Below are 12,992 nucleotides of genomic sequence, written 5' to 3' on the forward strand. Positions count from 1 at the left end.
ACCCTCCTAATTTCTTTCACGAGGGTTCCCGGAGAAGGGCCTCCCCCGCCGATCTCAAGGGGCGGCTGGGCTTATATGGATGCAAGCGCTCCTGTACTCTTATTAACTACACCACACATCCTCTCATAGGATTATGCCTTAGTAGAAACAGTGAGACTTAAATAGATGGGCTACACACCTCTGAATGTCCATGTACTAGTATGTTCACTATACACACATGCAGCAAATTGGGCTGACCTCGGGGTCCATTGATTTGCTTTTATTTTATTCAAAAGATTTCTGTACTGCCATTCATCCCACATGAGATTTCAAGATGGTGGACAATATAAATAACAAATTATTTTAAAACCCAACAACACAGAACATCCTTCCTCAACCCAGCACCCTCTAAGTGTTTCTTACTTTGACTTCCATCCAGTCCAGCCAATATGACCGATGGTAAGGAAGGTTGGAAGCCGAAGTCCAAAAGATCTGGGATGTGGGAAGTATGTTGGGAAAGAGTGCAATAGAATTTCCAAAAATCAGACAACAGAAGAGGTGCTTGGAAAAAAAACCCCTGAAATAGGAACGTCAGTGTGGTGGCTCTACCATATGAAATGTCCTTCCAGTTGGATCAGGCATTCATTGAAACTACTTTATTTTAGGTATTTACTGTAGGCTTTTCTATTCATGGCTCCTCTTACATTCAAATAAACCTATGCCTGACTGAGAGTAAATTCCAGCCACAGTTTTGTTGATCCATGTGTTTTTACCATAACTTTTTGATTTTGGGACTTCAATTTATTGTACAGCATTCAAATATGTCTTGATGTGAAACAGATGATGATGGTGATGATGATGGAAAGCAAGATCTTTGGGCACTTAGTGTTTCAGCATGGATGCAGCACTGTGAATTTAGAAAACGAACTAAACAGAGATTAACATTAAAGAGGTGCATGGATGTAAGATCACCAAGAAAATCTCAGAAAACCTTTGTTAATCCACAAAGAAAATGCTTATTTCAAAAACAGGATTCACATAGGACTTTGGATCCTGGGAAGTGAAATGCTACGAGGTGGGTGGTCACTGGAAGTATGGTTGGGTTTGTTTACACTTTCATTTTTTTAAATTATTCTTATAGACATGGGATGGAAAGAATGTAAAATTCTAACAAGCCAAATGTGAGAGAAAGTGAAACAGACAGATTAATAAGGAAGAAGGCTTTGATTGCTTAGGTTTTGATAGTTCGGCCTTGAATCCTTCTGAATACAAAGATTGGGGCACTGAATTGGGCTTGTTTGCCCCTGTGTAATCATGAACTGCCTTAAAAATCTGGAATTGAGCCATGATTCCAGCAGGCAGTTTGACTCTAGGAATACCAGTTGCTAGAGAACATGGATGGAGGGTGTTATTGGGCTTATGTCCTGTTTGTGGACTTCCCACAGGTATCTGGTTGGTCACTGATGAAAACTGCATGATGGTGATAATGATTTTTAATGATTTTAATGAAAGTCTGGGTAACTGACAGCAATTCACAGCAAAAGACTACATAGACCTTTGGTCTTATCTAGCATGGTTTCTCTTACATTCATTTAAACCTAGGCCTTATTTTTGAAAAATTAAATGTGGTTGAAGGAAAATAGCTTATGTTGGTCCCCACTGCACTGTAGCTGGAGTGTTGGCATGTTGAGACAAGTCTGGTCTTAACTGGAGATGTTTGGGTGCAATCCTATGTTCTCCTGAGAGCCCATAGGATTCTATTCTATTCTATTCTATTCTATTCTATTCTATTCTATTCTATTCTATTTTTGGAGTCCAGGCACCAAGATCCTCCAGTGCTGGTGCTTGGACTTCTCACAGGCAATAAATAAAGTACCATGCTGGCTTCCCACAACTGGGCCAACTGGGGAAAAGGAAGCCAAGGTTGCAGAGTTGCGCTGATTCCAGTGAATGCCCCAGGCGCCTTCCCTCCTGCTCTCTGACATTAAATCTAGGTGCCCCACAACAGTCATCTAGAAAAAATGCCGGGTGCAAGGGGCAGCAGTAGTGGAGATTACCACTGTTTGCCACACCTTAAACTTTGCACGGTTGCTCAAAAGCCTCATGAGGGCAATCAGATTGCACCCTCAGAAACGCTCTTAGGGCAACTGCAAGAGTTTCTCCTCCTTTGTTCATTGACCAAGTTATTCCTATTTGTTAAGACAAAGCAGGGCCAGAGGGAGCATGAGAAGAGCTCTGGCTGCATTTCTTGCTTCCTAGCATATCTTGTCCAGCTATTCTCCAGTGCTCTGCACCAGTGGGAAAGAACCCAAGGGCTGAATTCCACCCATGGTTTGGATGAAACCTTTTGAAATCTATCCTTTTCACGTCTGTGGACTTCCTTTCAAGCTCTGCCCAGTCCTGCAAGGCAAGGAAAGCCAAGAGGAAAGCCAAGAGGACACACAGACCCCACGTGCACAACCAGCAGGAGGGGAGCTGCAAGCAGTCGTGCCAGGCCCCATTCCTGGCTACGTCACTTACCAGCCTTCCTCCCCACCTGGTGTCGCTGGTGGCAGCAGCACTGGGTGCAGAATACAGGTGCTACGAGCAGCCATGCCAAGTGCTGTTCCTGGTGACAAACCTCCTTCTCCAACAGAGCAGACAGCAGCAGGACTGGATGCAGACAAGGGGGACTGTTTGCACAGCCTATGGTGGGCGCCCCATGAATGCTGGCAGCGCTCACCAGGAAAGCAGACTGGAGCCCCTAGAGCCAATCTCACGGAATCCAATGGAACTCCACCCCCAGATGGATTCCTCACATATCCTTAACTCCATCTTGCTGAAACTTTCCAAGACCACATTCCAAAGGTAGATGGGGCCAAGAGCAAAATGTGAGGGGGTCAAAATACCAGCATATGTCATTTCAAAGCCTTTCCTTCCAGTTGCTCAGGCTTAGGAGAAGCATTCTGACTTTTTAAAATGGGAGAAAGAGGGGAAAATGCCTGTTAAAATGAAAAACAGACAAGTCAGGTGGTTGGGGGAAAGGTGGTGGATCCAGGGTCTGGGGCGTGGCCTTTTGGGAAACCCCAGAGGGCCAGAGTTAGTTCTCAGGCCTGAGGCTCTACACCCAAGCTCTATCCCACTAGGGTCAACATACTTCGAACTGTGGCCTATTTCAGACCTTATATGGTAGCAAATCCAGGTCTGTCCTTCATAGTCCTTGACAAGTATATCTGAATGATACATGTATTCATTGTATGCACATTGTTCAAGTACAGCTATATAGGCAAGGTAGGTAGCTGAGTGCCTACTGTCAATAATAAAAATAATTAGCTGCCATGACTAACTCCTGGACATTTCAAGGAAGTTAATAAATGTGTCTGGAGGCAGTTGACAACTATGATTCTACTTCAGCCACTGCACCTGATATGGAGCCAGTGTGGTGTGGTGGCTAGAGTGCAGAACTCATAAGACCTCTGTTTAAATTCTTGTTCAGCCATGAAGTTAAGTGGATGGCATTAGGCCAGTCTTAGCCTAGCTTATCTCACAGGACTGTTGAGAAGATAAAATGGAGAGGAAGCTCAAGTATGATGACTCAGAAGAAACAGTGGGATATAAATGTAACAAATAAATACATAGAAATAAGAAGCAATGTTTTCTTGCCCCACCCAGGATTTGTTTGTATTGGCATGCAGAAGAGCTTGGATTTGTCTGTTTGTCTGTCTGTTTTTAATTGTTCTTGCCCACTGCCTCTGTAGCCTGGAGAAACAACCCACAATTCTAGGTTAGCATAACCCGCAGTTCACAAGCCAACAACAAACCATGAGTTCTCTTTGGCAGATTCATAGAACATGATTTAACGAACAACTCATAACACTTATGTAATTAGACCATGGTTTGCCATTGTGAGTGTATGTTGCAAACTGAGGTTGGTGCTGTCACGTGACAGCATATATCACAACATGCTTATAAATCTTCACAGTGCCACCAAACACTGCATTAATACTGCTGTGTACTGCTTCCCTGGTGAATTAAAAGCGCTGCTAGTACTTCAGCACTCTAAGCGTCAGGTGGTCTCTTCTTTACAGCTTCAATGTAGGATCCTAACCCTTGCAGCAAGATGCATGCCAAGTGTGTCCTTAACTCTAAATCATTGCCTGAAAAAGTTTCCAGAATTTTACCTCTGCATTCAGCACACATGATTGGTTAGGCCACTGTGTGCTCCCCTTGCTTCTGTGCTTCTTTCTGAAAGGAAAACCACTTCAGTCAAGGGTTACTAAAAACAGGATCATGCATTTGCAATTGAAAGTTAGGGGACAGAACTAATAGTCTCCCAAACTCAGCTATGTGTATGCATGTGCATGTGCGTAAAAATGAGCATAACAATACAATGAAGGGAAGAGCGCCCTCTAGCTGATAAACTGCACATCATTTTCAGACCCATGCGATCAGCAGCATATATTGTACACCAAATTACTTACTTAGAACACATTCTATCCAGCATTAAGACTCTGGAAAATAACACCATGTGCTTTTACACATAGGCATATTTATGCAGAAGCAACCCAGAATGCTTTTGGTGGGATTTGCTTCTAGACAGCCTTCTTATGATTGCCGCATTGGTAGTACTAAAAGCTGTAGCCAATTCTCTAAAATTTTTATTTTCTCTGATAATAATAAACCACATTCACACCAACTCTCCCCATTTTTACTGCGAATTTTACTTCACTCCATGTGTTTTCCCAGAAAAATCCTAGAACTGTGCAAAAGGGTTGTTAGTAGGTACATGGGAGAACAAATCTTTCTTGTTGTCTAAGAAATGTTCTGATGATATCAGGGGCCAAAAATTCCCCTCTTGTATCCTCCAGCTTTTTGTATCTAGAAACTGTCTAGGCTTTCCTTTGACAAAAGGAAGGCACATGCCTATCTCTTCTCTAATCTTTTAAATAAAATGTTACTTGCAATAAAATTGGAGTAAAGAAAAAGTATCTGCAGGACATTTGAAGGGAAAGAAGCTGAGCAGACCCATGACTTGCCTTCAGAATCAAAGCACAAAATGCTGCAAAATATTTGAAAATAAATAAGTATTTCTGAAAATGTTTTGGTACATGGAATGAAGGCTACTGTAGTAGCTTGTGTCCATCACATGAAGTAAGATAGTGCCCCCTAGTGTTCAATGACTGAAAAGGTATTGATCGATACCTAAATAGTCTGTACATTTTCTTTTCCTTTCTTATTTCTCCAACCAACCAAACCTAAGACTGATCAGTCTGGGCTATTCTCAAAATGTAGAGCAGAGCAATCACCTGGACACAGATAACACAACACATCCACTGTGTTGCTTCATGTTTGAGAAATACATGTGGCACCAAAGTACTCTCAGGACTAAGCGGCACTGTGTTTGAATAAACTCAGTGGTGGGTAGCAAAGAATGTGCGCCTCGCCTATACAGCCATTGGAGAGATTGGCTCACCTAAAAAGAGAAACAGGGAGAAAAATCTCCCAAAAATATTAATGAGAAAGCAGCAGGCAATTTTCACAGGCTGGTGGATTGCTCCTTAGGCAACCGTGCAAAAGTGGTCAGCAACACAAACTTGGCTTTTGTAAATCATAGAATACGAGAGTTGGAATGGGCCAGAGGGCCGTTGGGTTCAGCCCCCTGCTCAGTGCAGGACTCCAAGTTAAACCATCTCTCTCAGATGGCTCTCCACTTGCATTTGAATGCCTCTAGTGTGGGAGTCCACAACCCCCTCGGTAATTGGCTCTATTGTCCTACCTCTCCAACAGTCAGGAAGTTCTTCCTGATGTTCATCCAGAGTCTGGCTTCCTGTAACTTGAGCATCTTATTCCATGCCCTGCACTCTGGGATGATTGAGAAGAGATCCTGGGTGTGCTATCATACCGCCTCCCAGTCTTTTCTTCTCAAGGCTAAACAGGTCTTTCTTTTAAGATGTTTGAGCTCTGGATTTCCTGCAAAAGGCATCACCTATGAAAATCTCTGATTTTATGACTTGCGGAACCGAGTTCATGGCTGTATGCCTTTGTTCAGGGTTGTGACCAAGCAAAATAAGGTAGGCAAAGCAGCAGGAGGGTAAAATGGCTTTAAAAAACAAGGCAAGGCAAGGCAGAGGAGGAAAGGCAGGGAGAATGAGCTGCCTTCAGTTTAATCACCCCACCCCAGCTGCCTTACTGTCAATTCATGGTTATTACTCAAGAGCACTGATGTTATATAATGTTCTGTTATAATTTATTACTATCCTGCTTTTCAGACAAAAAGCCTCCAAGGCAGCATACAAAGGCAACACATGCACACACACTTTAAAATAGAACTTGCACAGGTTTAAGGCAACAGTAGCAGTAGTAGTTTACACCTTTAAAACAAACAATCTCTCTCTTGAAGCCCAAACATACCCTTTCACCCACTTAGAGAGAGAGAAACAACCTCCTAAAAATCCAAGGGAAAGCAGTAAGTCCCCACAGGGCTATTGTTTCTTAGTCTACCTCCCAAAGGTGGTTGGCAGCAGCTCCTTCCAAAGGTTCCAGTTAGTGAAGGAAGGGAGGAAAGCAAATGCCAAAACTCCCTGTTGCTTCTAAGTCCATTCCTCCCTTGTATCAGTGCCACCCAAACAGAGGTCCTTATAGGCAGCAATGTGTGGAAATCTTGCCCCTTGTAGTAGGTTGGTAGTCTCTGCTCAGCACTGGCCCTGGCGCTGGTTCTGTGCTTGGCATTCTGTATCCATACGCAGTGATATGGGCCTGTGTGACTTGATAAAACATCCCGCTGGCCCCTTGTGTTCCCAGTATTGCTGTTGCCTGAATGCATTGCCTATGAATGCAACTCTCTGTTCGAAGGAAGGCTGCCAACAGGATAGGAGACAGGTGGCAGGAAACACCGTCCAAGGATCAACACAGCAGGGTGCTGCATCAACCCCTAGGGGTGCCTGTCAAAGGCACAGGTAAATAAAGAACGGCTCTCCTGTCTCAGTGGCACTGTCAGCCTTCCCCAACCTGATGCCCTCCAGGTGTCTGGGATTACAACTCCCAGTATTCCTGACCATTTCCTATGATAGCTGGGCTAGAGGATCTAAAGTGATAGCCATTGTAGTATATACCAAAAAATGTAGTTACAGCAGATGCTTTTTGAGTACAAAGAGCTTTTTTGTGTTGTCACATTATTAAGAAATCTCATTGCTAGTGCTTCTTGAACTTTGAAATACCACCATTGCCCAAGGGTTAAAAGGGATTAAGGATTAAGTGCACAAATAAACAGTCCACAAGGTATAAGTAAAATAATATTTGACAGAGGAAGGAAACAATTTGCTCATTCTCTCTACTGAGAAGAAAACAAGGAGTAATGTAAAGATCAGTGAGCCTTCTTCAACCTACTGTTCTCCAGATGTACAACTACCATGGTTCCTGGGTGTTGACCATGATGCCTGGGGCTGGCGGGAGTTGAAATACAAAGCATTTAGTGATCGCCTGGCTGGGGAAGGCTGTCAAACAAGTCATGAGTAATGGGACTGAAAAGAGTCAGAACAGTGTAACTGCTGGATCTGTATACCAGTAGAACAGGTTGGCAAGTTATGGGACATCTTCCTTGAAACTCTTCAGGTCAACACTGGACAAGCATCTGTCTGGTTGCTTTGGAACTGAGTGCTCTTCTCCAAAGTAGGATGTTGGATTCACTGACTTGGGTCACACAATCACCCTGGCTCACCATGCTTCATGCAAATCTGGTAAGAGTGGGTTGTTGGGGTGCTTGACCAACCACCCAGAACCCATAAGCTGTAACACAAATTGGGAAGAATATGGCTCAACAGCAGCTCTGCCTTGAGAAGCTGTCCATTAAAACTCAGTGACTAAGTAAGGATTGCTTGATTCTCTAAGCAATCAAGCTGCCAGCTCTGAGGGAGCTGGAGCAATTGGCAGTGGAAATAGGAGACCATAATAGCCCATGGGACTACTATCACGTGGATGCAACACAAGCTGGACTTTATGGAAGAGTGGTGAGAAAAAAGCCATTGCCAACACAATTACTTACCCAAGAAAACTCACAGCTGTAATTGCTGCCAAAGGTACTTTGACCAAGTACCTTTGGGCAATACTTACGCAACCAGCAAGTACCAGTTTTTTTTATTATTTTTGTGCCATAGTAAAAATCATTTGCATCTTCACAGTATCTTTTGTGCACAGTATCTTGTGTACATTAAATGGTGACAGTGCCAACTAAATCCATTTGATTCCAGGTTGTAACACAACAAAATATGGAAAAGTTAAAAGAGGATGAAAACATCTGCAAGGCAGAGCATGTAAGGAATATACTCTGTATGTAGAGCATGTAAGGAATATGAAAGCAGACAATTAAACACTGTGTTTTTACATCCTAAATAAATAAAATTCAGGGTGCAATAATACACACTTTTTGACAGGGGAAAAGGTCCTACAACATTCAGCATTCCCCAGCTGGCAAGAGACTGCTGGGAATTGTAGGAATTTTTCTGCCTATTTTTTCTGTCATAGGAACGTGTCCCAGGTGAGCCTGATGATGCTTTAGCTTTTCCTAAGCTCTGCTTTTTTTACTCAAGCATGCACTGCTGGTCTCACATGACATGGGAAGCCACTGTGAAATCTTATCATTGTGAGCCCACTCTGTCGTCCAGATCCAGAGTTACAAGATCTGTTTTCTGAAAAGGTCTGTTCTAAGGTTATCATGTATCACTGTTGCTTCTGTGGTCATCTAGCCCAGGATCACCATTTTTTCATTGTAAAAAAAACAAAACAGAACCAAAAACCATAGATTCCTTGCTCTCTATAGCCTTCAGCATTCTAGAACAGATGTGTCATTGCTTCTTTTACTCCTACAGCACAAAAATACATGTATGGAGAAGGGGAATCATAGCAAGACTGTTGATTTACATTTAAGAAAAATCTCTCTTGAGGCTGGAGTGCCTGGGAAGCTCTGTAGACATGCAGGTATACTGTGGAAGAGGAAGAGAGAACCCATTTCAGGATGCAGTGGTTCAATCAGGAGTCCAATAGGGAAAAGATGAGGATTTCACTCATGGAGGCTGCTGGGATGCATGGCGAGACTAAGAAGATGGAATGGGGAGCATGGAAGCCATGCTACCTGTGTAACCATGAAATCATCTGACCAGTAAGTCAGGCAAAAATCTATGCACCATGGAAACAGCCCAGCCACTGTTTTCTTAGATAAAGTGGGTCACATCAGAACAAGGACAGCATATGGGTTGAATCAGTTTTCAGTGTAGGTGAGAGTATCCCTCAGGAAAAAGGGAAAATATATATAATTGTGAGTCTTTTCTGAAACTACAGAGCAAAGCACTGCCCCCCCCCACACACACACACCATACAAGCACTGTACACATAGACACACCTATACATTCATATAATTGCCAATCTTTCCTGAAACAAGAGAGCAAAACATGATAAACAGGCCATGCCATTAATGTAATGTTCACTTATAGCCAATTTACACTGGCCAGTCAAATTCTTCATAACCACCAGCTGGAAATTCTGGTCACATTCCAGCCAAAGTTTAGTACTCCTATAATTTCAACGGTACAATCAGATGCATGTGCCTTCAAATAAATAGCCTGAGATTAATGGGGCTCTCTCAAAAGTAACTCTACCTGGAATTTCAGCCTTGGTCTCTCCTCTTTCATGCATGTTAATGGGATTGTGCCAATTTCATGTGACATCGGAGTCATCCTGGTGTGGGGGATGAAGGTCAGCCCGAACGGTCCTGCATTGAGTCATAGGGAGCTCTGGGGTGATGAACTGATTGCGCACACATGACAGGGCAACTTTTACTACAGTTCCCTTGCCCGGTTCAAATATACTCCTGCTAGAGCATACAGTCTGCTGTCCAGATGCTAAAATAAAGTTGCAACAGAGGCAACCGTTCTTCATCTTTAAGTTGGAACTGAACAGGACTGTCCTTCAGACTGAGAATGCTTTCAGACTAAGGATGGTTCTCTAAAAGCCATGCAAATGGAAGGCATCCAGCCACCCTAGGCAAAATGTCCTCTGGTAGGCCCCCTCTTCTGTTAGTAACCTAGGAGAATATACCATGCTGTAATAGTGGTGCCGCAACCTTGGCTGTATTCCTCAGAGTGACACTAGGTCAAGGGCATTCTGGGAAATTAAAACGATGACTAGGTCCATCTGTTTAATGTTGTTCCAAGCACTAGATAGGCTGGCGGGCTGTGGGGGTGGGGAGACACTAAGAACCAAGGTAGACATCTGGAGAGGGCCCTGCCAGGCAACCCTAGCAACTGCCCAAAGTTAGCAGGTATAGATGTCATTTATGACTCACCCAATGTGTATGCTTACGCCATGTTTGCGATAAACTAATTTAATGCCTCTGAAAGTGCCTGCAGAGTGCTGAACCTACTTACACATCTGAAATGCTTGTTCTTTCGTAAGTGCTACGAACAAAATATACCTTGATCTATGCTCTAAGTATAGAGAGAATTAACATTATCTCAAGTGCCAGCAAAGCTAATCCTCACAACAGCTGTTACCACTCAAGCTGAAAATGAATATGATTTTAACTTTGCCTGGATCTAACCTAATAAATTCTATTGTTTTCCTAAGCACTTCTGTGAATTAAAGTGAACTCTGGGTTGCCATCCAAATGCATGTATAAGGCTGGAGTGGCTTTTAGGCATGTAGCCAAATAGCCTCCCAATTCCCTAATAGGGTATATAGCCCTCCCTCTAGGAAATCTTTGCCTCAAAAGTTGGAAAACAAGCTATTCTCCATTTCCCTTCAGCTTTGCGAAAGAGTTTCTCAGCACTGTCAAAGGGACTCAGCAGGCTCCAGCACTGTGACCCTGCAGCCAGAGAATGGGGCAGCCTCTGTGTCTCCAACCAGGCCTGGCCCTACAATAAGGCAGAGGGAGGGGATGCTGCAGGCAGCAGATTTGGGGTATCAAGAAAAGGCAGCAAGTTGTTACTGATTGATATAATATTGATTTAATTATTTTATTTTTAGTGCTAGGGATAGGGAGATGCAGTTGTGGGCTTTTTGGTCACATGTGCCAAGACAGAAAAACGGTGTGCTCACCAGGGCATGCTGGACATTATAGGCCTTTTTCTATTTAAACCTGCATGGGATTGTGCCCTTGGCTATTTCGAGATAGTAGCACCTTGAACTAGGAGAAGGGGCAACCTCCCTCTTAGGTACCAAAACGCCTTGAATTAGCCGTTTTCCACCATGTACAGACCTATCCAATGCTCAGTCAGCTGAATAACTTGCTGCTGTCTTCTCTTGCCTGGCTGACCAAATTTAAGAATTTTGGAAGGGAACTTCAGAAAAGCTAAAGCAATATTATGCAAACTTCTGAGAGCCTGCCCTGCATTTTCATTAGTTGTACCCTGGCTACTGATTCAGCCTCCAAATAGGTGCCAGGAATGTCAGAGTTCTGGACTCACCATTCCCTAGAAGGATTTTAATGCAGGCATGCAGCAGGGTTCCCCCTAATCTGGGGTGGAGAACTTGCAGCATTCTTGATATTTCCAACACTGCCAACAATATGGGATGTTGGGCTACAGGTTTTCCATCCCTGTCACAATTCAAAGGAAGGAAGGGATGTAGAGGATGTACCGTATTTAATGGAGTGGTGCATAGGTGATTCAGACTGTCTGAAGCTCTCTTCATAAATGCCCTTGAACTACCCTCTGAACCTGAACCTACTAGAAATTTTATCTATCAGTTCCAATAATTACATCTATATTGATATATCACACAGTAATAAATAGGGAAGGCCAAATTCTTACTTAAGATTACATGGCAATATCGTAGAAACATAGAAGTAGAGCGAGTCAGAAAGGGTCTCCCGGGCCATCTAGTCTGACCTCCAGTACCAGCCGGCTCCGCTCACGACACGGCCACCATGTGCATGTCCAGCCTATCTTTGAACACCACAGGGCCAAGATGGATGGCTCCAAAAATGACAGTGTCAAAAGCAGTTTACTACAATGAACTCTGCTGTGGCGTGCAATGGAGCCCTGGCAAGATGCTTACAAACAATGTGTTTGTCTCAATGTTTTTTAAAGCATGCAGCTGTAAATATGGCCATCATCTTAGCAAGGGTGGAATTGGACTCAGTTCTGATTAGTTTGGAGGACTGAGATGCTTACACAATGCTGCTAACCTCCAGTGCCGCAATGTGAAATGGAAGGCAGTTCTGTGAGGTGGCATGGCTTCTTAACTCCCCTATCAGTTTTTTCTTGAAAATCCCTATCCAACTGCTTCCATCTTCCACTTCCTACCCAGAGGAAAGATGTAGCATAATTAGCAGTGATCCGGTGGAAAACTGGCATAAGGGGAAAGAGTTTAGCTGCTCTGCCACAGTATGATAGCCAAAATACCTGCTAAGTTTCTGATGTTGTAGGAAATGAAAGACAGGAATGTAGGGAAAGGTGTTTTAATGTCAGATTGTGATGAGAAAAACAGTCATCATCAATATTTATTTCTATCCCAGTATTGGAACTCAAGGAGACTCACAACATTAAAAACTTACACATTTAAAACATTCATAGAAATATACAAAAGTTAAAAGACAATCACTATGTCTCAGCCTAGTGCACTGCGCAGAGTTGTTGTGAGGGATACAACACGTGCGTGGACAGCAGGTATGCTACGCCTGGGCTTCAAAGGTACCATAAAAATGTAATAGGACCATTATCTTCCGCGTGACGATTTATTCTTGAGTAGCTTTTCCCTACAGCTGCCATCTCTCCGTGTTGTTGATTTTTGCAAGCACACTAACTTTACGGTGCAGGACAAAGTATAAATTTGTAAATATATGTATATATGTAAAGTATAAAGTATAAAGACCTAGAAATTTGCAGCAGAGCCCCAATCAGGACTCCGGAAAATGATCTGGAGAATGCTCCTTTCGCGCAGCAGCTGGAAAGTGGACACAAAGTCGACAGGCCAAACCGGCCACTCCAGACTACGTTTCCCAGGACGCCGTGCGTGGGAACCCGGAAGTCCGTGCCGTAGCC

Source organism: Varanus komodoensis, unplaced genomic scaffold, assembly GCF_004798865.1.
Source record: "Varanus komodoensis strain SLA01 unplaced genomic scaffold, ASM479886v1 scaffold25, whole genome shotgun sequence".
NCBI classification, from domain to species: Eukaryota; Metazoa; Chordata; class Lepidosauria; order Squamata; family Varanidae; genus Varanus; species Varanus komodoensis.